The sequence below is a fragment of the Podarcis raffonei genome, chromosome 17 (genome assembly GCF_027172205.1).
Source record: "Podarcis raffonei isolate rPodRaf1 chromosome 17, rPodRaf1.pri, whole genome shotgun sequence".
NCBI classification, from domain to species: domain Eukaryota; kingdom Metazoa; phylum Chordata; class Lepidosauria; order Squamata; family Lacertidae; genus Podarcis; species Podarcis raffonei.
The window spans coordinates 21,949,570-21,974,105 of record NC_070618.1 but is presented as its reverse complement, the minus strand read 5'-3'; the positions used below and the strand labels follow the sequence as shown (position 1 = coordinate 21,974,105).

General features: G+C 44.3%; 1 protein-coding gene across 1 annotated transcript in view; it reads left to right on the top strand.

Annotated features, from left to right (window-relative positions):
- The first annotated feature begins 1,286 nt into the window (after positions 1-1,286).
- Positions 1,287-24,536, top strand: part of JAK2 (Janus kinase 2) — an 88,373-nt gene continuing 65,123 nt past the window's right edge. The window contains exons 1-2 of the mRNA XM_053371913.1: positions 1,287-1,387; positions 1,895-1,975. The gene's annotated coding sequence lies outside the window, so the exon portion shown is untranslated. The remainder of the gene's footprint in view (positions 1,388-1,894; positions 1,976-24,536) is intronic.

Sequence of the window (24,536 nt, the reverse complement as noted above, 5' to 3'; positions counted from 1 at the left end):
TACACAACACAAAACACACTTGCCTGTATGTAGCTTTTATTTTGTTTGTTTTTTATCCTTATTTTGGAAATGTACATCCAGTTTTTTCCCCTTTAAATTTTTTGAGGGCCCCCAAGAGAGTGGGGCCCTAAGCTATAGCTTGTTTAGCTTATATGTAAATCCAGCACTGGATGTAATAATGGAATTTGTTGTTGCTGTTTAGTCGTTTAGACGTGTCCGACTCTTCGTGGCCCCATGGACCAGAGCACACCAGGCACTCCTGTCTTCCACTGCCTCCTGCAGTTTGGTCAAACTCATGTTAGTACAGTCATACCTCATGTTACGTCCGCTTTGTGTTACGTTCTTTCAGGTTACGTTCCGCGGTGACCTGGAAGTACTGGAAAGGATTACTTCTGGGTTTTGCCGCTCGCGCATGCGCAGAAGCGCAAAATGACATCATGCGCATGCGCAGAAGCGGGGAATCGCGACCCGTGCGTGCGCAGACGCGCCGCTACGGGTTGCGCTCTTTTCATGTTGCGAACGGGCCTCCGGAACAGATCCCGTTCGCAACAGATCCCGTTCGCAACCCGAGGTACCACTGTAGCTTCGAGAACACTGTCCAACCATCAATAATGGAATACTGAATGTCATAGTTTTTGTAAAACATGCAAGGGTTTATGATATGCAAAAGGAACCATGGAAATATAAGAAAGAACGGAAGTCATTGATATCTTAAGGATGTAAAAAATGAGTACTTTAAATTGTAGAAAAGAAAATTTAATAAAAAAATTATATTTTAAAAAGAAGAAGAGGACGTCCCGAGAAATCTTGGAGGCATCGGGGTCGCGGGGGCGCATCTCGCAAGGTGACCACCGGGTCGCTCTGCCCAGCTCCGTCCTCGCGTTCCCTTTCACCCGAGGCGCCGCCTCTCCGAGCGGATCACTCTCCCGGCTCCGACGTCGGGCGTGGGCGGCGCGGCTCCTCCCCGGCGCTCGGCGGCTCCTCCCCGGGGCGGCCGCTGCCGTGCGCCCCTGCCTCTCCTGGAGAGCCCGTGCGTCGTGACGCAGCTGGCGAGCGCGTCCCGAGCGCAGGCCCTTCGCCGCGTCCCGCGCCGTCTCGGTCCCGAGCGGAGGAGGCGCCTCTTTTCTCCTCGCTCCCGAGCGCCGCCGGGCGAAGCGAGCGGGAAGAGCCGGGCGGCGGAGAGAGAGAGGCGGAGCCGCCCGGGCGCGCTCCGAGGCGTGCGCCAAGCAGCTGGCCCGCCCCGACGGGCGTCGCTTCATCTCCGGCTGCTTCCTCCTTGCCTGTATGTTGCGGGGGGAGCCGGAGGGAAACCTCGGCTTCCTCTGCAGCGCCGCCGTCGCGGGGGGGAAGAGTCGGTGGCCAGCTCCCCGCACGCCCGTTTCCCGAGGTATTCGCTTCCCGTCCTCCTTCAGGGGCGGCGTTGCGCCCGGGCGCCTTGCTGCGCTTTCGCTTTCCCGGTGGGGCGAGTTTGGGGGCGCAGCGGAGGGTTTGCTGCCTGGCGGGAGTGGGGAGGAAAGGATAGCGGGGTTGGGGGTTAAAGAAGGCGTTGGTGGGGTTGTTACTCCGGCCTCTTTCTTTCTTTCTTTCTTTCTTTCTTTCTTTCTCTTTCTCTCTCTCTCTCTCTCTCTCTCTCTCTCTCTCTCCTTTTGAAACCACAAAAGCAAAACTAATTTTACGCAGGAAACTTCGGGCGGGCTGGGCTTCCTTCCACCCACCCAGAGAAATTCCCTTCCCAGATACGAATGAAACCAAAGTGCAATCCTATCAAAACGGGGTGGATCGCTTGGGATATTAAGAGTTATCAAGGCCAGGGGTGTAATCCACCCCTCCCCACTATTTTCACCCTTTCTATTAAAACAATATTAATGAAATATTTTAATAATTCTCTATTTAGGCTGTAGTTGCAGTCTGAGGTAGAAAGATGTGAACTCTTTCCTCGTGGACAAGAAGAGGCCTTTCTTCCACCTTGCCGATGGTGTGTATTTTTATTTTTTAATAAACTTTTTTGGGGGGTGGGAATCGGTGTTTAAGTAATGCACCTTCAAAATATAGTTAAAGGGTTGAGGAGATTTCCCTCAGGTGCCTATTGTGTTTCAGCTAAGGGGTAATTATTGTAGTCCTTGTGCATATAATTATGTTATGGTTTGTTTTTGCGCTTTCTCTTTTGCAGCATGGAACTTGTTTTCCAGCTGCTAATCTGCTTCTTAAGAAGGAAAGATTGTGTGGGTTGTTGGGGAAGGGGAGATCTGGGGCAGCGAACTTTTTATCTTCGGTGGGAAGGAGTAATGAAATGTGCAGTTTCAGTAACAGAAGCCAGTGAGGCTGTTTAGCTCTCCATCCTCTTACTTGATCACTCCAACTTTCCTGGTCTATATAGGAAACAGATTCCCTTTGACATTGCTGAATTGTAACTTGGGAAAATAATGGAGGGTGAAGGAAATGAAAAATACCAGTAGGAAACATGTCAGGCAATTTCGTAGATTTTTTTTAAGCTGTTGCTATTTAACAAAACAAAACAAAAAACAGAGTCTGTATATGAGTTGTTGGTTTTCAGACAGCAGAATCGGTGTGAATTAAATGGGAGATACGTGATTATATCTTCCAACATCCTTTTCTTTGATTAAAAACAGCTGTGATGTGGTCTTGGCTAATAGCTATGGAGGGGAAAAGATAGGTACCCGTAGAAATTTTAAGTTTGAAGGGTGTGGGAGGAAGCTTGCGATCCATCTAGTTCGGTTATTCATTGTGTTGTGCAAACTCATTCCTTATATACTTGCAATGTATTTTTTTTTGTCAAATGTGCATGTGTTGTATACGCAATTCATACATTAAGAAGAAGAAGAAGAGCATTAATATTGCTGTCAAAAGTTAAGGTTTCGAGCTCTTCCTGACATCTGTAAAATGTTTGTTGCTTTGTTGTCGCCTGGCCAACTGCTGCCTTCCTTGGTGTCATTTCCTTGTGGGCTGATGCTATGGGCAACAGATAAGAATATTGCCCTTTTCATCAAATCAAATAGTTGATTTTTCCACCCTGCAGTTGGTAGTGTTTTACTGACTTTGGAAGAGGAGTACAGGACCTCTGTTCCTAGTTGGCTGTTGCAAAGGAGTGTAAAACCTTGATTACAAGTTGGAGCGAAAAGCCCCCTCCTAAACGCAAAGCAGCAAGGAGCTTCATAGTTTTCATGGTAATGTTTTCTGCCACTGTTACACTGCTGTCGTCCCGTCCCCGTCCCCAGCAGAGATGTGTGTGAACAAACAACACATCCTCACATGTGTGTACACATTCCATAAGAGTCTTGGCTGTCGGTCGTGGCCCTCAATGTTGGATGAAGAACATGGAACTCCCTGCACAGTTTCTGCTAAAGGTTTTGATGCATAAATCAGATTGGTACATAGGCAAAGTGCAGGTTACAAGATGTAGCAGGTATCTTGTATAAAGGGCCAAGTATAGAGACATGGGGACACGGGTGGCGCTGTGGGTTAAACCACAGAGCCTAGGACTTGCCGATCAGAAGGTTGGCGGTTCGAATCCCCGTGGCACCTAGGACCCACCTAGCAGTTCGAAAGCACGTCAAAGAGCAAGTAGATAAATAGGTACCGCTTCGGCAGGAAGGTAAACGGTGTTTCCATGCGCTGCTCTGGTTTGCCAGAAGTGGCTTAGTCATGCTGGCCACATGACCTCGGAAGCTGTACGCCGGCTCCCTCGGCCAATAAAGCGAGATGAGCGCCACAACCCCAGAGTCGGCCACGACTGGACCTAATGGTCAGGGGTCCCTTTACCTTTACCCTTTATAGAGACATGGCTAAGTGCAAGCAGATAATGTTGATCCAATAAGCCACATGCTCCCTGGACCTTCCTTTTGAAGAGTGGGGTAAGCGCAACTCTTAGCGTGGCAAGTGGTCAGCACCCAATTAACTCCCAATTAGTTGCCTTCCTGAAAGAGGGACATCCTCACTGACAGGAGGAGACGTCTGCCTAGGGTTGGCCAATGTCACAGGGCTGGAACAGTCCTCTGGCAACCCACTTTGCCCCTGCCTTGGATCCATCCTCCTCGCCAAGTTTAGACATCTCCAACTCCCTGAGCACCTCCTGTTCCTCCTTAGCATCTGACCACCCCCTGCATGAAACCTGCAATAGCTTCATGGCATCGCCCCGTTTCTGAAGTGCCCCCACTCCAGTCATGAGGTTTGGATTTGCCCGGATAGCATTACAGTGGTGCCTCGCAAGACGAACGCTTCGCAAAACGAAAAACTCGCAAGATGAGTTTTCCGTTTTTGAGTCGTTCCGCAAGATGAATTTCCCTATGGGCTTGCTTCGCAAGAAGAAAGCCCATAGGGAAATCTCCGGGGACCTCTTTTAAATGCTGGCGGTGGGGAGCAAAGCCTTTCGCCCCCCGCCGGCCTTCAGAAGAGGTCCAGGAAGGCCGGCGGGGGCCGAAAGGCTTTGCTCCCCGCCGCCAGCATTTTAAAAGCGGTCCGGGATAGCAGGGCTTTCCCGCTATCCCGGACCGCTTTTAAAATGCTGGCCATCGGGAGCATAGACTTTCGCCCACCGCCGGTCCTGGACCTCTTCTGAAGGCCGGCGGGGGGCAAAAGTCTTTGCTCCCCCCCGCCTGCCTTCCCGGGACAGCGGAGACTTCTCTGCTGTCCCGGCGCGATCTTAAAATGCTGGGGGTCGGCAGCGAAGGCTTCGCTGCTGACCCCCAGCATTTTAAAAGCCCCGGGACAGCGGAGACTTCTCTGCTGTCCCGGGGCGATCTTAAAATGCTGGCGGTCGGGAGGAAAGCCCTCCTGTCCCTGGAGCTTGCGGGGCAGGAGGTGGGGAGAAGGGCTTTTCTTCCCACCGCCAGCCTTCAGAACAGCCTTCTGAAGGCTGGCAGTGGGAAGAAAAGCCCTTGTCCCCCCCCCCCCCCAGCCTTCAGAAGAGGTCGGGGGACAGACTGTCCCTGGACCTGGTCTGAAGGCAGTTTCCATAGGAACGCATTGATTGATTTTCAATGCATTCCTATGGGAAACGGTGCTTCGCAAGACGAAAAACTCGCAAGAAGAAAAAACTTGCGGAACGGATTAATTTTGTCTTGCGAGGCACCACTGTAATGGAATTTGGCAGTTAATTGGGGACATGCAAGTCACCTGTGTCTTCCCAGAATGGCTCTCTTGGCCATAATTGGTCCAGTGAATCAAATACCTGCAACCTAGGGGTGCCCAACTCCAACTCCCTGAGCTCCTCCCATTCCTCCTCAGGATCCGGCCATCTCCTCCATGACACTGGCTCTCAGTCACAAATACTCACATGTTTAGAGACCTGTCAGGAACACTTTACTGTGAGGGATGTGGGTGGCGCTGTGGTCTGAACCACTGAGCCTCTTGGGCTTGCCAGTCAGAAGCTTGGCATTTCAAATCCGCATGACGGGGTGAGCTCCCATTGCTCTGTCCCAGCTCCTGCCAACCTAGCAGTTCGAAAGCACGCTGGTGCAAGTAGATAAATCGGTACCGCTGCGGCGGGAAGGTAAACAGTGTCTCCGTGCACGCTGGCTTTCGTCACGGTGTTGCGTTGCGCCAGAAGCGTATTAGTCCTGCTGGTCGCATGACCCGGAAAGCTGTCTGCAGACAAACGCCGGCTCCTTCGGCCTGAAGCGAGATGAGCACTGCAACCCCAGAGTCGCCTTTAACTGGACTTAACCGTCCAGGGGTCCTTTACCCTTTTAAAGCTTTACTGTGAGAGCAAACACGACTGTAACAGTTGCATTCCTATGGCAAACAAGATTGCCATGTAAAAAGCGGAGCCTTTTAGAAAGAGGAAGTTTAAAAGCAAGGGAAGCTTCCAAAGGGCTTTGGAAGCTGCAGAGCAGGCATAGGCAAACTCGGCCCACCAGATGTTTTGGGACTACAACTCCCATCATCCCTAGCTAACAGGACCAGTGGTCAAGGGTAATGGGAATTGTAGTCCCAAAGCATATGGTGGGCCGAGTTTGCCTATGTCTGCTGCAGAGGCTTTGTTCAACTGGAAAATGAAAGGCAAGCAAGGTGCTTAACGTTTGGTATTGCGTTGCCAATGCCAGTCATGCAGGAGTTAAAGTACAGCTTTGGAAACAAACTCTTTAAAGTTAACCCAGTGGAAGCAAAATGTCCTCAGCTACAGAATATTACTAAAGGACACTGAGTGCCTCTTGTGTAACTGTATGCTATGCTTACTCGTGTTCAGTGCCAGTTAATTACATAATTATTACCTTATTCTGGTTGTAGGGTTATATATCAGCCTTGGTATATTTTGACAGGTGGCATTTTACTTTTAATAACAGCTTCATTAATTGGGAATGAGTGTGTGTGTGAGTGTGTGCAGTGGGTGTTAATTCAGCTTTGGGAAGGGCAAAGTATTTCACAATTGGGAGTTAAATATTCTTGAAAGAGGCAACTTAGGAAATTGCTCTGCATTTATTGTGCTTTTAAAACCTGGTCACTGAGTTCTTTTTGCATGGTCCTTTTTTATATCAAAGGCAGTGTCCAAAATCAACATCTGTGGTGCTTTGAGAGTTACAACTATGCAACTACAACTTTTTAATATACCAGAGCATTAAGAATATAAGTTTAATTCTGTATTTTTGAAATGTGTGTGTCTGACTTACTTTGTTGCATATATGATGTAGTGCACTTATTTTCAGAATACGCTGTTCTGTGAAATATTTGTTTTATGTATTGAATGTGTATACTGCTCTTCCTCCCAAAGGAGCCTAGGGCAGCAAACACATCTCAATGTTAAACAAACCCGTCTAAAAGTAATCTGTCTTTCCTAGTGTCCAGTGTCTTAACTAATGCCAAACTAGAATTTTCCACTCTCTCAATATACTCAACAGATCCCAAAGTACTGAATAGTGTATCAGTATGTGGTGGCGCTGTGGGTAAAAGCCTCAGCGCCTAGGGCTTGCCGATCGAAAGGTCGGCGGTTCGAATCCCTGCAGTGGGGTGCGCTCCCATTGCTCGGTCCCAGCGCCTGCCAACCTAGCAGTTCGAAAGCACCCTAGGGTGCAAGTAGATAAATAGGGACCGCTTACTAGCGGGAAGGTAAACGGCGTTTCCGTGTGCGGCTCTGGCTCGCCAGAGCAGCGATGTCACGCTGGCCACGTGACCCGGAAGTGTCTCCGGACAGCGCTGGCCCCCGGCCTCTTAAGTGAGATGGGCGCACAACCCTAGAGTCTGTCAAGACTGGCCCGTACGGGTAGGGGTACCTTTACCTTTATGTACTATAACATACACTCATTGGTATCATTAGCATAGTCTGAAGCCTCCACTGTAAATTCTTGTAAATTGATGCTTCTGACTTACATAAGAATGTTCTAGTTAACCATGGTGGCAAAAATTTGTTTCGATATTTTGGAAAAAAAATGTGGATTTTGTTTAAGTTTGGGAGTTGAAAAGATGTAAGAGGTGATATAAAATGTTAGTAGTCTAACTCATAGTTAACCCATTGATTTCAGTGAGTCTTGTTTGAGTATGAATTAGGTATTGTTTTTAGTTGAACTGAGTGTTGATTCCATATATTTGCAGAAAGGGAGAACCAACATCAAACAAATTATGCTTTCTATTCCCTCCCTTTCAACTCCATTCCAGATTACTGCATTTTCTGCCTTCAGTGCATCAGCAAAAAGCAGATTTCCACTGTGACTCGCAAGGTCTTTAAACAATGTAGTTAGAGACAATTTAGCGTCGATATCAATATATACAGAACAAACAACACAGTGTGCATTGCTTTATATTTGCTGAATGTTACCTGCCGTTTCACAGATCCAATTTGCTATGCATTTTACTCCCAGGGATAATCACATCTTCTAATACCATATTCTTTTGTTAATGCTCCTTGCACACGATCAGAGTTATTCTGCAGAGTTCAACTCTAGTGAATGCTCACTCTGATCACAAAACTCTGATTTCACTGATCAGAAAACGTTTTATCCAGTGCTCATCCAAACCCTCCTTCCTGCCCCATCTCATTGCACCCATTTAAGAGGCTACAGTTCTTTCTCATTTACTGTCTCTCTGTGTGGAACAGAAAACACTTTTACAAATGCTGTCACCAGTGTCTCAGGTTTGGAAATCCATCCTAGTGCTCTCATTATGCCTTCTTTGCACGCTTGTGTTGCAAACATTCAGAAAACCTGCCACAAGACTTGGAAGCGAACATGAATGCAGCAAGGAACAGCCGTGTAGTCTGTTGTGAGTCATGAAGATCTGGATCATTTGTATCTGCCACAGTTCAGAGCTTCTGCTGCAATATCTTTTGGTAACTGTTTCCATGGCAGGGAGCACATTATTCCAAAACACGGTTCAGACTCTTGACAAGCATATTTATATTTGCTGTATCCTGCTTAGATGTTTTCGGCACAAGTTAGCAGCATGTAAACATTCTTATAAATAAAACGAAAATACTGGCATTGGAAGTTCTCGCAGACAGCAATATCTGCCATTTCTTTTGCTGGCATCAAACATTTAGGGTTTCTTCTTCTTTCGATAGAAAACAATGGATGCCACCATTCTTCTTTCTGAGTGTCATATACCAACAACAGTTGCTACACCAGGCAGCAATTAGGAAATGGGCATGCTCCAAGCATCTGTCAAACAATTGCCTTCTGATGAGGTTCTTCGGGCTTTGGTATATTGGCCTAGACTGGTGTTGTGGTGATTCTGCATGTGAAAGGGCAGGTCCTGTGACCTGTGTCAAGCTTTTCTAGGTCTTTGAACACATATGCATATACTGCAACTCTGTTTAACGTTAGTGGTGAATATCCGGTTCATAGGTAAAGGTAAAGGGACCCCTGACCATTAGGTCCAGTCGTGGCCGACTCTGGGGTTGCGGTGCTCATCTTGCTTTATTGGCCGAGGGAGCCGGCATACAGCTTCTGGGTCACGTGGCCAGCATGACTAAGCCGCTTCTGGCGAACCAGAGCAGCGCACGGAAACACCGTTTACCTTCCCGCTGGAGCGGTACCTATTTATCTACTTGCACTTCAACGTGCTTTCGAACTGCTAGGTTGGCAGCAGCAGGGACCAAGCAACGGGAGTTCACCCTGTTGCGGGGATTCGAACCGCTGACCTTCTGATTGGCAAGCCTTAGGCTCTGTGGTTTAACCCACAGTGCCACCCGTGTCCCATTATCCGGTTCATAGGTTTGCATATATCCCCTGTCACTGAGTACCGTATTGGCCCAAGTATAAGCCGCACCTTTAAAATTCGGGGGGAGGGGAGACAATACCCAAATATAAGCCGCTCGTTTTACCGTATGTCTGTGTTTTAGCAGCGACATAGTAAAAGTCAATTTTTGTAAGGTCATGAATTTAAGCCACACTTTTCACGGTTGGAATTTGGGTGGGGGGTGCAGCTTATATTCGGGCCAAAATGGTAATAGGCAAAAGGATGGGGGAGAACACTTCTTTTAATTAAAAAGTGGAAATATAATTTTATGCCTATCTCATAAGAGATGTGGATATTCAACTAATGCAACCGAACCACTCCTGAATCTGGTCCAAATTTTAGAAAACAAAGGAATCACATAGATCAGTGGTTTTCTGGTTTGGGGATAGGATCAGAATCTTATTCTGATTTGTGAATGTATCCTTGACTCACTTGATGTTCCTATCCTCTAATTATCTGCTATAATTAGATTTACAGGAAGTAGAATGGCACCTGCTATAGCCTTAGAATGGCAGTTTCAAAAACTTCCTACCTTAGTTGGGCATCTTTAGTGCTCAGTCATCAGTTGACATCAGAAATAATCTGATTCTGTACATTTTTAATAGATTTTGGGATGATGGGCTTATTGAGTCAGAGAGAGCAACTGATGTAAGTTAAATAGCTTCTGGGCTTCATGCCTGTGCCACACAAATTTCATTGTTAGAGTACCCCCATTTTTCATGGCCGCCAATACCAGCTACCTTTAATGGGTGTAGTGGATTCACACATATTGTTAACTTGCTTGTGATGGTTCTCTTTGTGCAGTTAAGCAGCTGCACGTTGGAACAGTTATTTTCTAAGACCGTTGTTAAGGCAGTTCCTCTCTTGGTTATAAAAATAAGTATTGATTAATTTTTGTTTACACTTTGTCAGATTCGTTCACACTAAGCTGCATGAGTTTATAACCAGGCATCTCAGGTCAGCTGGAATATGTTAACTATATTTTGCAGAAACAGAACATGCAAAACTGAAAGTATACAAGCTAATCATTAGTCTGCTATCTTTTTGTGGGAAGCCATATTTACATAATAAGACAAATATAATTCATATTATTTAGTCTATGGATGCAATCACAGAACGGTGTTTTCTCATTGTATATTTGCATGGGAAATGTCACGTATCTAAAGAACTAAAATAACATACGTTGACATTGTTTCCTTCTCAAAACAGTTCTTCATGGTTACATTTTATCTTCAGTCTTTATCCTAATTGTATATTGGTTGGTGCTGAAAATAATTCAACTTCCAGGGAAGCAATGTCTGTATCTCTGCCAGCAATGCACAGGAGTGGGGGGGGGGGTCCACTTTGTGGCATCTGAATTCCAAATCCTATCCCTAATCTTGGTAAAGTTCTGCCTATCTCCACCCCTTTCTTCCTACCCAAGAGGAATAGTGCAAATCATGAACTTCTAACTAATTGCTTAAATGTCCCTTGCTGTATTCTTTGGAAAACTTTACCAGTTATATAAATGCTAGAATTCTGACACTGCATTGATAAAACATATAGTTTTATGACTTTGCATTGCAGGTGATGTCTTCTCAATCAAACCGTTGCATACCGTATTTTTCGCTCTATAACACGCACCAGACCATAACACGCACATAGTTTTTAGAGGAGGAAAACAAGAAAAAAATATTCTAAACGAAATAGTGGATATATGATTTTTGTGGTTCATGCTGTGGCCACAGACATGTGATCTGGCAGTGAGTTTGGAGTAGCCCAATGCCCATGCTTTGTAACCACGGAGGAGGGAAGGAAGGGGAACCATGGATCCTCTGCTCACGACTGCAGCAGATTCCCCCCCGCCACCCGCAGGCATTCACTCCATAACACGCACAGACATTTCCCCTTACTTTCTAGGAGGAAAAAAGTGAGTGTTATGGTGCAAAAAATACGGTATTTATTGAACCTTTGTTCTCTCAACTAGTGGGACCAATTCTAAATGTTGTTGCTTTTCTACCAGTGCTTTTATCCCAAAGCATCTGCACTTCTCTGTTCAAAATCTACATGTACTCAGTGGATGAACTCAGGACTACCATGAGATATAAATTACAAATCCACCCATCTATGATTCTGTGAGTCATTGTGCTTACTAGACTGCCTTGATCAAGTCATAGTTTTCCAGCCTTAGTTCTACATTTGTAAAACGGGGAAAATATCCACTTGCTTTGTATAGTTGTAGTAGTAGAGGGCTGTGCAGCACTGCTTCACTGTAAAAGCGTTTATGCAGTTGACTGGCAATTACAACAACACTGGCAAAATGCTCATCATTGTGACAGGAAGCAACAGAGAAAAGACATGGTTCTCGTAGGAGTACCTGGCAATAAAGTGAGTTTGTGGCTTTGCATATTGCTGTGACCGTTTCTCTTGTTGATATATAACGCCACTGGTTATATATCAGCACTGGTTATATGCCCAGGGCTGCCTGGGAATTCGTAGAAACCCCAAAATATTGTGATTTTTAAATAGTGTAATTTGGCAGTTTGGACTTGCCACACCAAAAATTGAGTGGATACACAACAAAGTTACTTCTCCGTCCACTATCTCGATTCAAAATAGTGTCAAGCATCGAATAACACCCCCCTTCTTTGCAAGAGACTTGTCTGAAAGAGCTACTCTGGAAAATTGCAATTGACATGGTGATAAACTTTTAGTGTGTCCAAACTCTAGCTTTTGGCAGATTTAGGGGAGAGTGGCTGGTTTGGTTGCACCGGGCATGAAGCCTTGGGGGTGCCATGGGGGGCTGTAAATATGATTTAGGATGGAGCACAAGCATGGGGGGCAAATTTGGGTGTTGCACACCAATGAAATGGAGGCAGTGAAAGATTTTACTTTCTTGGGCTCCATGATCACTGCAGACGGTGACAGCAGTCACAAAATTAAAAGACGCCTGCTTCTTGGGAAAAAGCAATGACAAACCTAGACAGCATCTTAAAAAGCAGAGACATCACCTTGCCAACAAAGGTCCGTATAGTTAAAGCTATGGTTTTCCCAGTAGTGTTGTATGGAAGTGAGAGCTGGACCATAAAGAAGGCTGATCGTCGAAGAATTTATGCTTTTGAATTATGGTGCTGGAGGAGGCTCTTGAATGTCCCATGGACCGCAAGAAGATCAAACCTATCCATTCTGAAGGAAATCAGCCCTGAGTGCTCACTGGAAGGACAGATCCTGAAGCTGAGACTCCAAGACTTTGGCCACCTCATGAGAAGAGAAGACTCCCTGGAAAAGACCCTGATGTTGGGAAAGATGGAGGGCACAAGGAGAAGGGGACAACAGAGGACGAGATGGTTAGACAGCGTTCTCGAAGCTACCAGCATGAGTTTGACAAAACTGCGGGAGGCAGTGGAAGACAGGAGTGCCTGGCGTGCTCTGGTCCATGGGGTCACGAAGAGTCAGACACAACTAAATGACTAAACAACATACCAATGAAATTTGAGATCCCAAGGTTCTCCACTACTTTTGGTGGCTTGGTCCTGTGTGACTAATGCACCAGCATAAACTCAGTCAATGAGATCACTCTCCATCCCCTTAGCTGCAAGATTCCTTCATTATCCACTATGTATGAATTGTGATGTGTATCCTATTGCCTTTGACTTGGAACAATCAGGCAGAAACATACATGCAAGTGAGGCATTCTTTGACTGCATTTCATCTGAAATAAGCCCTTGGGCTCATGAAAGCTTATATTATGGATTAAAAGGAAGACTATTGTGGATGGGATGGGTATAAAAAAGGATCGTGAGAAAGGAGAAATAATAATGGAAAATAGCTTCAGAGAAAACGTCACGGGTGACTAATGATACGAACCTAATGACCTGGAAATGGGTTTTTAGTTATAAATTCCTTCCTCATTCTAACTGTAGACCCAAAGTCTACAGTAAAGTTAAAGTCCCAAAAACATTGTCAAGATGATTGAAACAGATTTAGTTTCTTTTATTTTTGAAAAACCCAGCTTTTAAAAAATCGGCATATGTATATTCTATCCTGTCTCTCAGTTGTTTTCAGTTCTTTGGCTTGCTTCTTTTTGCATATAAGGATTGGTCTTCTGCCTTCTGAAACTGCCAGAACTAATTTTGAGTCAGCCTGTGTATATTTTAATGTGGCATTATTCAGAGGAAATGGGGGAATATGCATTCTCAATTGCATGATTCATCACTAGAGAGACCTAGCCAGATGCCACCCAACAGAATTCTTTTGAACAATGCCACTGCCTTAATGACAGATTTCTCATGTAGTCCAAGTGTCTTTCAAGAACATGAGCCAATATTTTCTCCTCGCCCCTTATGAAAGCAACCTTGTATAGTCATACAATGCAGCAGAATACTACTTGAAAGGAATAGTCTTGCTGGTATGGAAATTGTATGAGTTGTGGCTTGGAAAAGTACCTCTCAAATGTCAAACTTGGGGATGTCCCTAATATTTCAAACGACCCTGTATTAACATTGCAAAGTGCTTCATTCTTAATACATTTCTGTTCCACTGAGTTTTCCTAGTACTGACTTAGAGCCAAGCTAGACTTTGTTCCCACCAAGGGGGATGCTGTTGGAAATAAAATAGCCATACTTACACCTCTCCCTATCATATTATCTCTAGGACAATGGTTCCAAAACTCTCTCACACACACCTGGGCAACTTGAAAATTGTTGAGAGTACTTGGTTGACCACTCACGATGTTTCTGCCTGCTGTAACTATGGCAATGCATTGGGTTAAATGCCGTACGCTTTTAAAATTGCTTTTTTATTTCTTATATATTGCATGCTATTATATTAAGCCTGAAATTCATGGAATTCAAACCGGCAGAGAGGAATTGAGAGAGAATTAAGAGCCTCGGACGTGAGGTCTCCAGGCTGATAGTAGACTAAGACTGATGGTCATTTGTTGGGGATTGAAACCGGGAAAGGGTGGGGTGGGGTTTGGGAATCCAAAGGGTGTAGAATAATAATCTGTTTTTTTAAATTTTGTTTTGTTATTAGTATGAAAATTGGGGAATTCGTGGAAGGGAATTTGGGTCGACTTTAGAAAAAAGTTTTAAGAATGAGCACTGATGTTTAAATACTGATGTTTATAAGTTAAAATTGGTTTTTTTTATTAAAATGAATTAAATATAAAAAGGTCAAAAATTGGGGACAAGAACTTGTTGAATTAACAATTTGAATTGGAATATAAGAAGGGGAGGTGTGGGGAAGTCAGGGAAATATGTTATTGAAAATAAGGATTGTAAACTTTATGTGTTTTTAACTTCGTTTTTTCTTTTTGATTTTTTAATGTATAAAGGTGGAAAAACTCAATAAATATCTTTATAAAAAAAAAGAAATTCATGGAATTCAAATTGTAACGCCAAAAAATGCAAGATAAGAAACAGAAGAAACAATAAAATGCAATTAAAACCAATACGGATATTTAATGCCACTGATATGCCACCTCCCATAAAGGTAAAGGGACCCCTGACCATTAGGTCCAGTCGTGGCCGACTCTGGGGTTGCGGCGCTCATCTCGCTTTATTGGCCGAGGGAGCCGGCGTACAGCTTCCGGGTCATGTGGCCAGCATGACTAAGTTGCTTCTGGAGAACCAGAGCAGCGCACGGAAACGCCATTTACCTTCCCGCCGGAGCGGTACCTATTTATCTACTTGCACATCGACGTGCTTTCGAACTGCTAGGTGGGCAGGAGCAGGGAACGAGCAACAGGAGCTCACCCCGTCACGGGGATTCAAACCGCTGACCTCCTGATAGGCAAGTCCTAGGCTCTGTGGTTTAACCCACAGCGCCACCCGCGTCCCACATGCCACCTCCCATATTCAACCACAAATCCACAGGTGCCCTGTAGACCACCTGGTGCAGCTCCTAGACCTAGACCATAGTTCGAGAACCCCCGTTCTAAGAGAATTTGCTATGTGACGCACTTTGACCACCCTGAGTTTCCTTGCCACAGTCAGTGGTAGCCAATGCCATGAAGCAAGGACAGAAAACTCTCTTTAAGTGGGGGCAGGTCCAACTTGCTACAACCAGTTGGATAGAAAAGCTCAGGCTCAGCAATAGTGGCCATCCATAAGCATTTATAAAGACTGGTTGGTGTGCGTGTGGACCATGGGTAGGCAAACTAAGGCCCGGGGGCCGGATCCGGCCCAGTCGCCTTCTCAATCCGGCCTGCGGACGGTCTGGGAATCAGCGTGTTTTTACATGAGTAGAATGTGTCCTTTTATTTAAAATGCACCTCTGGGTTATTTGTGGGGCATAGGAATTCGTTCATTATTTTTTTCCTTTTCAAAATATTGTCCGGCCCCCCACAGGGACCGGCCCCCTGCTGAAAAAGTTTGCTGGTCCCTGAACTATTATTGGATTTTTACTTGGATCGTTTCCTGTATCAAAATCAACAGAGAAGCAGTGGCTGAGGACTGCAATAGCCTGGGTACAATACTTTGTAACTTAAATTAGCAGGGGATTTTATTACCTTTTGGCACAATTAGTCACTTCCTCAGCCAGGGCTTTTGCCTTCTCAAGGAGTGTCCCCTGTGCTTTTACTACGTTGCATATTCCTTCAGACAACTCAAGTTATCCTGTTCTTTTTAAAGTCTTCGGCGATTAACAGTTTTGTGCTATTTGTATATCTCCTTGTTCACAATGAAATGGACCTCTCTTAGCCCTGGTACGGCCTCTTGGATGCAATGCAGGCAGACACTGAGGAAATAATGTACCCTCCTTGAGCTTGCTTTAGTTTTGCTGCAACAGTTCGCTGCTGCAAGAGACAAACTCCTGGTCAATTTGAGAAGCAGCTTATTTCTTAGACCAGGGGTCAGCAAACGTTTTCAGCAGGGGGCCGGTCCACTGTCCCTCAGACCTTATGGGGGGCTGGACTATATTTTTTTGGGGGTGGGGGAATGAACAAATTCCTATGCCCCACAAATAACCCAGAGATGCATTTTAAATAAAAAGACACATTCTATTCCTGTAAAAACACACTGATTCCTGGACCGGATTGAGAAGGCGATTGGGCCACATCTGTCTTAGACATTAGGAAATGCTGTACAAAAAGTGTATGCAAGCAGAACTATTTCGGATTACAATGCCTAATTTATTTATTTATTTGTAATTTTATGTCCACCTCTTTTTGTGGTGCAGGTACTTAAAAGTGGCTTACAGTTCAAGCTAGGATAGAGTAAGATGTGGGTAGGCAAACTAAGGCCCAGGGGCCGGATCCGGCCCAATCGCCTTCTAAATCCAGCCTGCGGACGGTCTGGGAATCAGTGTGTTTTTACATTAGAATGTGTCCTTTTATTTAAAATGCATCTCTGGGTTATTTGTGGGGCATAGGAATTCGTTTTCTCCCTCACCCCCCATATAGTCCAAGCCCCCAAAAGTTCTGAGGGACAGTGGACCGGCCCCCTGCTGAAAAAGTTTGCTGGAGAACAAGAAGAACATACATTTAAAGAAGATTTGAAAATGTTTGTTGAATATATGGGAGGAAATTGTGTACACTTGAAAACGTTGGCAATGTTCAGATAAACCCAACAGTGTATACAAATTTTGGTTTAGTTTATGTAAAATATGCAGGGATTTATGATATGTAAATGAACCATGGAAAGAGAAGAATACACACACACACACACACACACACACACACACACACACAGTTAAAGCTAGTATAAGTAATGTCTTTGTGTGTGCACCTCATAGTTCCATGAAGGTACCTACCTAAAAAGTTGTTTTTAATTATGGAAACTTGGCAGCTGGGAGCACAGATTAGTAGTGTTAGCTCCATTCATGCCTCTCTTTGGGGACACTCAATTAAAATTAAACTGAAATATATATATAAATGCTGCATTTCTCCCTCCTTGCAATAAATGCTTTTTCTGGCAGTCTTGGAACTTGCCATTTCTTAGGATATGAGATTTTACAGAATCATACAGTTATAAATTTACCATACCAGTCTCTTGCTCTGAGACCTCGTGTCGTGTTGTGATTTATTGTTTTTGAGGATGGTGAGCCTTCAAATGTAGCATTTTTGGTTTGACAAATACCTTTCAGTGGTGCTGCTTTCTATACAGAACTCATTTTCTTTGGTACTGTACTCTGTATTTATAAGATAAGAGCAATGCTTATCTTGGTGGGGAGGTGAAGAGTGTATGCATGTATATAATTATATTGATGTGGTCATAGAAAGTTTGCAATATTGCCTATTCTTAGCTAGCCTGGGAATGGCATTCTGACCACACAGTTGTCTGTATTTCTTCATAAGGTCTTCCAATGTTTAAATTTCTCAGATATTTCTCTTGTTGAGAATAAGAAATTCATATGCTTACAATGGTAATGGAATATATATTTTTTTATTTCGTGCAAATATTTTTGTGCAATTTTTCAAGTGTTTATAGTTCCCCCCTCCCACTTTTATAAAACAAAAATATTTTAAAAGGAAACTAATGAAACGAAAGGGGAAAATGCTGGAAATATATCACATTCATAATTTGGTGTTGCATTACGTCATCTCGAATATTTTGGATCAGGTGGAGAATGTTACACTAGTATTTGATAAACTTTAGAAAGAGTTAGAAATGAATCTAGCTCTTTGATACTGTACTTAACTCACAATGTCTTATCAGGCCTACTTATTACGTATTCTCATTAGACCAAGCCTGTACAGTGGTACCTCGGGTTAAGAATTTAATTCGTTCCGGAGGTCCGTTCTTAACCTGAAACTGTTCTTAACCTGAAGCACCACTTTAGCAAATGGGGCCTCCCGCTGCCTCCGCGCCGCTGGAGCACGATTTCTGTTCTCTTCCTGAAGCAGAGTTCTTAACCCGAGTTACTATTTCTGGGTTAGTGGAGTCTGTAACCTGAAGCGTCTGTAACCTGAAGCGTATGTAACCCGAAGTACCACTGTATAGTGGATTGGATTCTTCCACTTACTGAATGGGGCTTTTCTGCACCCGTCTTTCCATTACTGCTGTCTGAGCCCACTAAAAAGCTGTGGAAAGCAGTATAGGCGGCTACAGCAGGGAAATAAGGTTGTTGAGAAGCAGGGAAGGAGTGCCTTGCACAAAGCAAAAAGCACCTTCAGCTCAGGGCAAGGGCAGCTTCGAATCTACCCTAATAAATACACTGCAGCCTTTCCATTGCACAAGCAGGAAACTCTCTTATAAGACACTCCAGAATTGACTTCCATAATTACCATTAAAGCCCCTTTAATGGCGTGTAGTTTTTATCATAAAATAGCAGAAGGAGGCTGAGATAAGGAACTGAAAGTGACTGTTTTTGTTTTACGGACTGAAATGCAAAGGAAAAAAAGGAACTGTGGAAGTGCTGCCATTTTATCATTCCAGCGATTTAGTTTATTTCCCTGCGTCTGCATACTGGAGATTTATTTTATTTTTTAAGATCTTGGCTTTCTGCTCGCCTTGAGGTTGTTTTAAGGCATAGCCACTTGGCCAAGGGGGTGAGGGGAGAGAATCCTAATTCCATTTCTTAATTGTTTGCAGAGACTTAGCCAGTGTACTTAGGATAGTTGCATAGTGAGCTGTAACTGATTATATTGGGTCAAGGCAGATTATTTTGGTGCGTGTTTGCCTGGCTAGGTAGGCTGACATGGTTGTGATAAAATTGAAAAATGTACATTTTACTGCCAGTGGGAAGCAACAAGAACTTCTGTTCTGTTGCACCAAGGCTGCTGGTAATTGTCTTGGGAAACTTGATAACAAGGCTGTCCGTCAGCATCGTTTATGTACTCCGATAAAACATATATTATTAGTGCCTTAGAGAATTGCACTCTTGCTGTGGGCAAAGGAAATAAGCTGCCTCTATAAAAAGCTGTCTAATTCAGTTCAGAGTTGAAGCTGGCTGTTTAGAGTTGAAATTGGATTGTCGAGAGGAGAAGTGTTGAAAGTGTTCCAGGCCTCACTGATACATCTCACAGGCTTATTGGTGCATCATCAAGGAGACAAAGTTAGTGTTGAAAATATTCCTTGGAGGAAGAAACTACAGAAGACCATTCTTTCAGACAATGTTGGCTATATAAAAAAGCAATTCAAAAACTGGCTTTGTATTCGTTTGCAGTTCTGACAAGTGGAAATCTGAAAAGGTCTGTGGTTGTCGTAGGCTACAGCATAACCCAGGAACCAGAGCTGTAAACTGGAGCATAATTCTTTTGTGATCTGTTTGGTTTTGCGGTGAAATAGATTCAGAGGTGGTTTTTAAGAAATGCCGAAGCTATATTGATATCTACAGTGACGTGCAACTTAAAACAATTAACCACATTGTAAATAGTATACAGTGAGGGAAATCCCACTATGAACTATTAATCGTTAAGCCACACTCTTTGCCATTGGAGTTTCTATTTAATATGTAAGAGGCTAACCCTTGTGGCAGGGATAAGGTTTTGTGTGTGTGTGTTAAGTAGCTCAGTATCGCCAGAAATTGCATTTTATGAGCCATTCGGCAAACTGGGGCACTAACCCCTTTAAGGTATGCAATTTTGTGGAGTTGTTTGGCATTAATATATGCCTCTTTCATAAATTTATTTGTTACAAATATAAGCTGATCCACATGCCAGTTGAATCCTGTGGGGTAGGGGGAAACTGATTTGTTGAAAATAACTTATTTGTATGTTTTAAAGTTAAACAACTCAAACATTCAGAGCAGAGCAAGATTTAATGCTCTGCAACTTTTAGCTGTTTTGCAACTTTATTGTTTGCAAAAAAAATAAAAGCACCTTTTTCCTTAAGATTTAAAACTCGAGGTTTCAATGTAAAATTGAAAGAATGACTAAAATAGAGTCACTTTTTATTTAGTTGTTACAATGGAGTGTTCTAGCTCCACATTGCTTCTATACGTGGGAACATCTGCCCTTTCCATTTTTGTGAAGCCTCTTTGATCTTTCCTTTCGTTCCTGTTAAGAGCTTGACGGCTTCTTTCTTCCTAACACATGCTAGTGTATTCCTGCTGTCATTCAGAGACTTGTGCATTGAACAAATCCATGGATCTTATCAAACGCTTGCTGCTGAATAATGCACCTTTGCTTGCCAGAAACTTGATTCTGAGTGACAACTTTGAGCTATTAATCATTTTAAAAGAAAATAGATATAGTTCTATGTTTTTAATTAAACACGGTTATTTTCATGACATGGGTAATGTATTTCTTTCCCTAGTCCTAACCTAAAGGCAAAACAAAAAAAAAATTTTTTTTTTAGTTACTATCTGTAACTAACCTAAAGGATGTTTGAATGACTGTGACATATCAAGAGGCTTAATCCTCTATGTGTGTGCATGAAGCAATTTATATCAGAATATTAATTCTATACAGTATAATCCTAGTTAACATGATGACTAGAGGGGGAGAAAGAGAGAGTTGTAATGTGGTTATAAATTGACACATGTACTATATGGTTTCAGTGGCCAGGATCCTGTCCACAAATGGAAGAGCTACTTCGATCCAATGTACGATCCTAACAGTAGAAGAGGAGAGGCAGATTTCTCCCAATTTCTCCTTTCTCCCCTGCAGTCCCTCTTGCTGCTCAGAGGGGCCCCCCATCCCTCTGAATATGGTGGGGCAAAAAGGGCTTCAGAAGGAAGGGAGACTCAGTGAAGATTGTCACCCCAGCCTCCTCTTATGAGTGGAATTCTGCTCAGGGGATGCTCTTGCCAGCAGAAGCCTACTTAGGGTACATGAGGGACACGTGTGATGCTGTGGTTTAAACCACTGAGCCTCTTGGGCTTCCCATTCAGAAGGTCAGCTCTGGAAGAATCAGGCTTTGTACCAAAGCACCCTAGCTCAGCTGAAGGAGCGCTTTGACATGAAGGCTTTTGGTGAGGTATCCAACTATCTTTCTCTGCAGGTAGAGAAAGACCAGGCAGGAAATTTTCTGGTACACCAAACGCAGAAAATTGCTAATGTACTAACCAGGCTGAATTTGGTTGATGCAAATCCTGTGGACACACCAATGGTAACAGGTTACCAGGTAGGTGGTACTGCCGAAGCATTTTCTGACACTACACTGTACAGATGCATTCTAGGCAAACTGAATTTAATTGCTAGATGTTCAAGACCTGATATAGCTGTAAGCACTAATATGCTTAACAGACATGCTAACAATCCTACTGTTCAGGATTGGAAAGCTCTCAAGCGCATAGCACGCTATTTGAAGGGCACTTTGCACTGCAGACTGAGGTTCACGAGTCAGAAGACTGGAGGTCTTGAGATTTTTGCAGATGCTAGTTTTGGAAGTGACACCACGGATGGTACCAGCACTTCTGGAGTGTGCTACATGTACAACCACTGTCTGTTTGACTGGCTGTGCAAGAAGCAGATGACAGTAAGCCTAAATTCCTGTGAAGCAGAACTCAATGCCCTGTCATTTTCACTCCTGGATTGTGAATGATTGATGAAACTGTTTCAGGATGTCAGAGTCAAGGTGACATGTCCTTGATATAGGTGTATCAAGATAACAGATCTTGTTTGGCTTTGCTAACCTCAGAGAGTTGCAAGCAAAGAACCAAATACTTGCAGATAAAGTTACATCATTCAAGGGAATGTATCCAGAAAGGACTCATTCAGGTGTCCTACATGCCAGGAAACAAAATTCCTGCAGATCTGTTGTCTAAGGTTGTTAACACAGAACAACTTAAGGTTTATGTACAGCGGTTGCAGTTGAGTTGAAATGTGTTGACACAGGTTACACGGAAAGGGGGAGGATGTTGGGATGTTCCGTTCCACCTTAAGGCATGACATGCTTGTTGTGTATCACATGCCTGTTTACACTCCAGCACAGCTTGCTGGGAACTTCTGTTTGTGTATAGCTTTTGCTTAGGCTGTCTTGCTTTGGACACAAAGGAGATTGGACATGTTTCCTTCTGTCCTGATGTATGCTGAATAAACTGCTTGGAAATATGCTCACGCAACCTCTTCTGCCACTTCTGTTTGCATGTTATCTCTGCTGAGTAGAGCGTGCCCTAGCTTTTGAAGCTCAGGTCACTGATTCAAGGACTGGAGTTTGTCCGGTACACCAGCCGGTGGGATGGAGCCAGCTGGGGGCCTGCCAATTGCCCCTGCTTCCTTCGTTGTATGCCAACAAGCGGTTCAAATCCCGGCAACCAGGTGAGCTCCCGTTGCTCTGTCCCAGCTCCTGCCGGCTTAGCAGTTCTAAGGCACGCCAGTGCAAGTAGATAAATAGGTACCACTGTGGCGGGAAGGTAAGCAGCGTTTCCGTGCACTCTGGTTTCCATCATGATGTTCCATTGTGCCAGAAGCGGTTTAGTCCTGCTGGCCACATGACCCGGAAAGCTGTCTGTGGACAAACACCAACTCCCTTGGCCTAAAAGCGAGACGCGCACCGCAACCCCATAGTCGCCTTTGACTGGACTTAACCGTCCAGGGGTCCTTTACCTTTTACTTAGGGTACAATACATTCTGTTTGCCCTAGGTCCACATGTTTTTAATCTTAAACCTACTGATTTCTTTTTTAAAAAAATCTGGTTAACAACTTGGGCACATGGGTATTATTAATTTTTTTGTACTGCTCTTTGCATCTCTTGGTGGGTGCACACCCCATGCTTTGCATAGCTAACCTTCGTCATGTCGTTCCCTTCCACCAGATGCATTCTGTTGCAGGCTATATCATTCTGGTACAGTACCGTAGCTAAAGATACAGTTGTAGGCTTAGTTTGAAATAGAATTTTCTGCTGTTTTCACTGGAATACACGTCTTTTGACTGGGTTCGCTGGAATCTATCTGCAGTGGCCTTTTCATGCATGCAAGGCAGTTAAGAGTTGAAGGATACATATGCGACCTCTCCCTTCCTTTCAACTCAGTGGTTATAAGGTTGGCAGATTAGGTTAAGAGTTCATGTTCTTCATTAACACTTGCCTTGCACAAATACTCTTTCCTCTCCCTTTTTAACTGGGAAAATACTCTTACTGAAGTTGCTTCACCTTGTTCGGTAGGTGTGGCTTCTTTTTTCGAATTGCACTGTGCAATCTAAAGTCACAAATTCAAGTACAGATCAGCTTGCCTAGACAGCAGTTTTCGAAATTAGCCAGTCATCAGGCACATCTTGCACCTCGCTATCAGCTGCTTGCAACCAAGTGAAGATGTCTAGGTTCCAGGAGGGCACCTAACCATAGCTGTCAACTTTTCCCTTTTTAAAAGGGAAATTCCCTTATTCCGAATAGGATTCCTCGCAATAAAAGGGAAAAGTTGACAGCTATGCACGTAATATGTCCATGATCTGGAGTTTCATGCCTGGGGAATCATTGGACCTGGACTGTTTGCACACACTAATACCACATCCTGTAGAATTCTGTCAGTTAGATTTTATCTGCACAATCCGAATGAATTTCAGGAACCAAAAGGCTTTTTCTGAGCAGGAGCAGTGAATGACATTATAATTAGTTGCTGTAGCTTGTCTTCACTTACCCCACCCTACTGCCCTGCTCACAGTTGGGGGGGGGGAATTCATGTTATGAATGGTCCATGTCACCATTAAGAAGATGAGGTTGGAATAGGCCAGTGTATATGTGGACTGTCCCTGCTTCAAGTGACTTTTCTTCTTGAAGTTCTCAAAGCTCTTAACCTAGCTTAAGGTTGTCCTCTGAACTAGCAGGATGTTTAACTCATAATCAGTCACAGCCAGTCCATCATTTGGAAGATAAGACTTTAGAGCCCCAAAATAGCAACTAGACACTCCGTTTCACCGATTGGTTTAATGACCCATTTGGCGCCCAGCTTACATATCTTGAGTTTCTAACGCTGGCTCTACGACTTTGAGGAAGGGAAGCATAAAACCAACCAAAGAGCAAGAGTTACGGTGTTACATGCAAATGTATACAAGTCTTGCCAACCATTTCCCCCCCAGTTAAAAAGCGGTGTCAGGAGATTAAAGGTGCAACACAAACTTGGAGTTGAGGCCTGTGTCTCTGCATTTGCTGATTCAAGCTGGAACAGAATTGGGAGGAGAAAACTGGACCATGGAGAACAGATCCAGTGGCCAGGCTGCCAACAGCAATCCTGTGCTCAAATCAGTGCTGGACAAGGAATGAGTGGCTTTTCCCTACACCAGAGGCTTTCAACTTTTTTGGGTCCACGGCTCCCTTGACCAACTACATTCTTTCTGTGGCACCCCTGTGGGGCTCAGGAGCCCAGTTGTGTCACCCTTTGCCTGCAGAACTGGCAGCCTCTCAGCCTTTTTCAAACACCCACCCCTTGTGGAGTGTTCCCTCAGCCTCCTCTCCCCTTGGGAGTCCTCTGGGCAGCCACAGGGGCCCCTCCTGGTCTCTGAACTGCCTCCCCCTGCCCCAAAGAAAGGTGCCTTCTCCCACTACCCAGA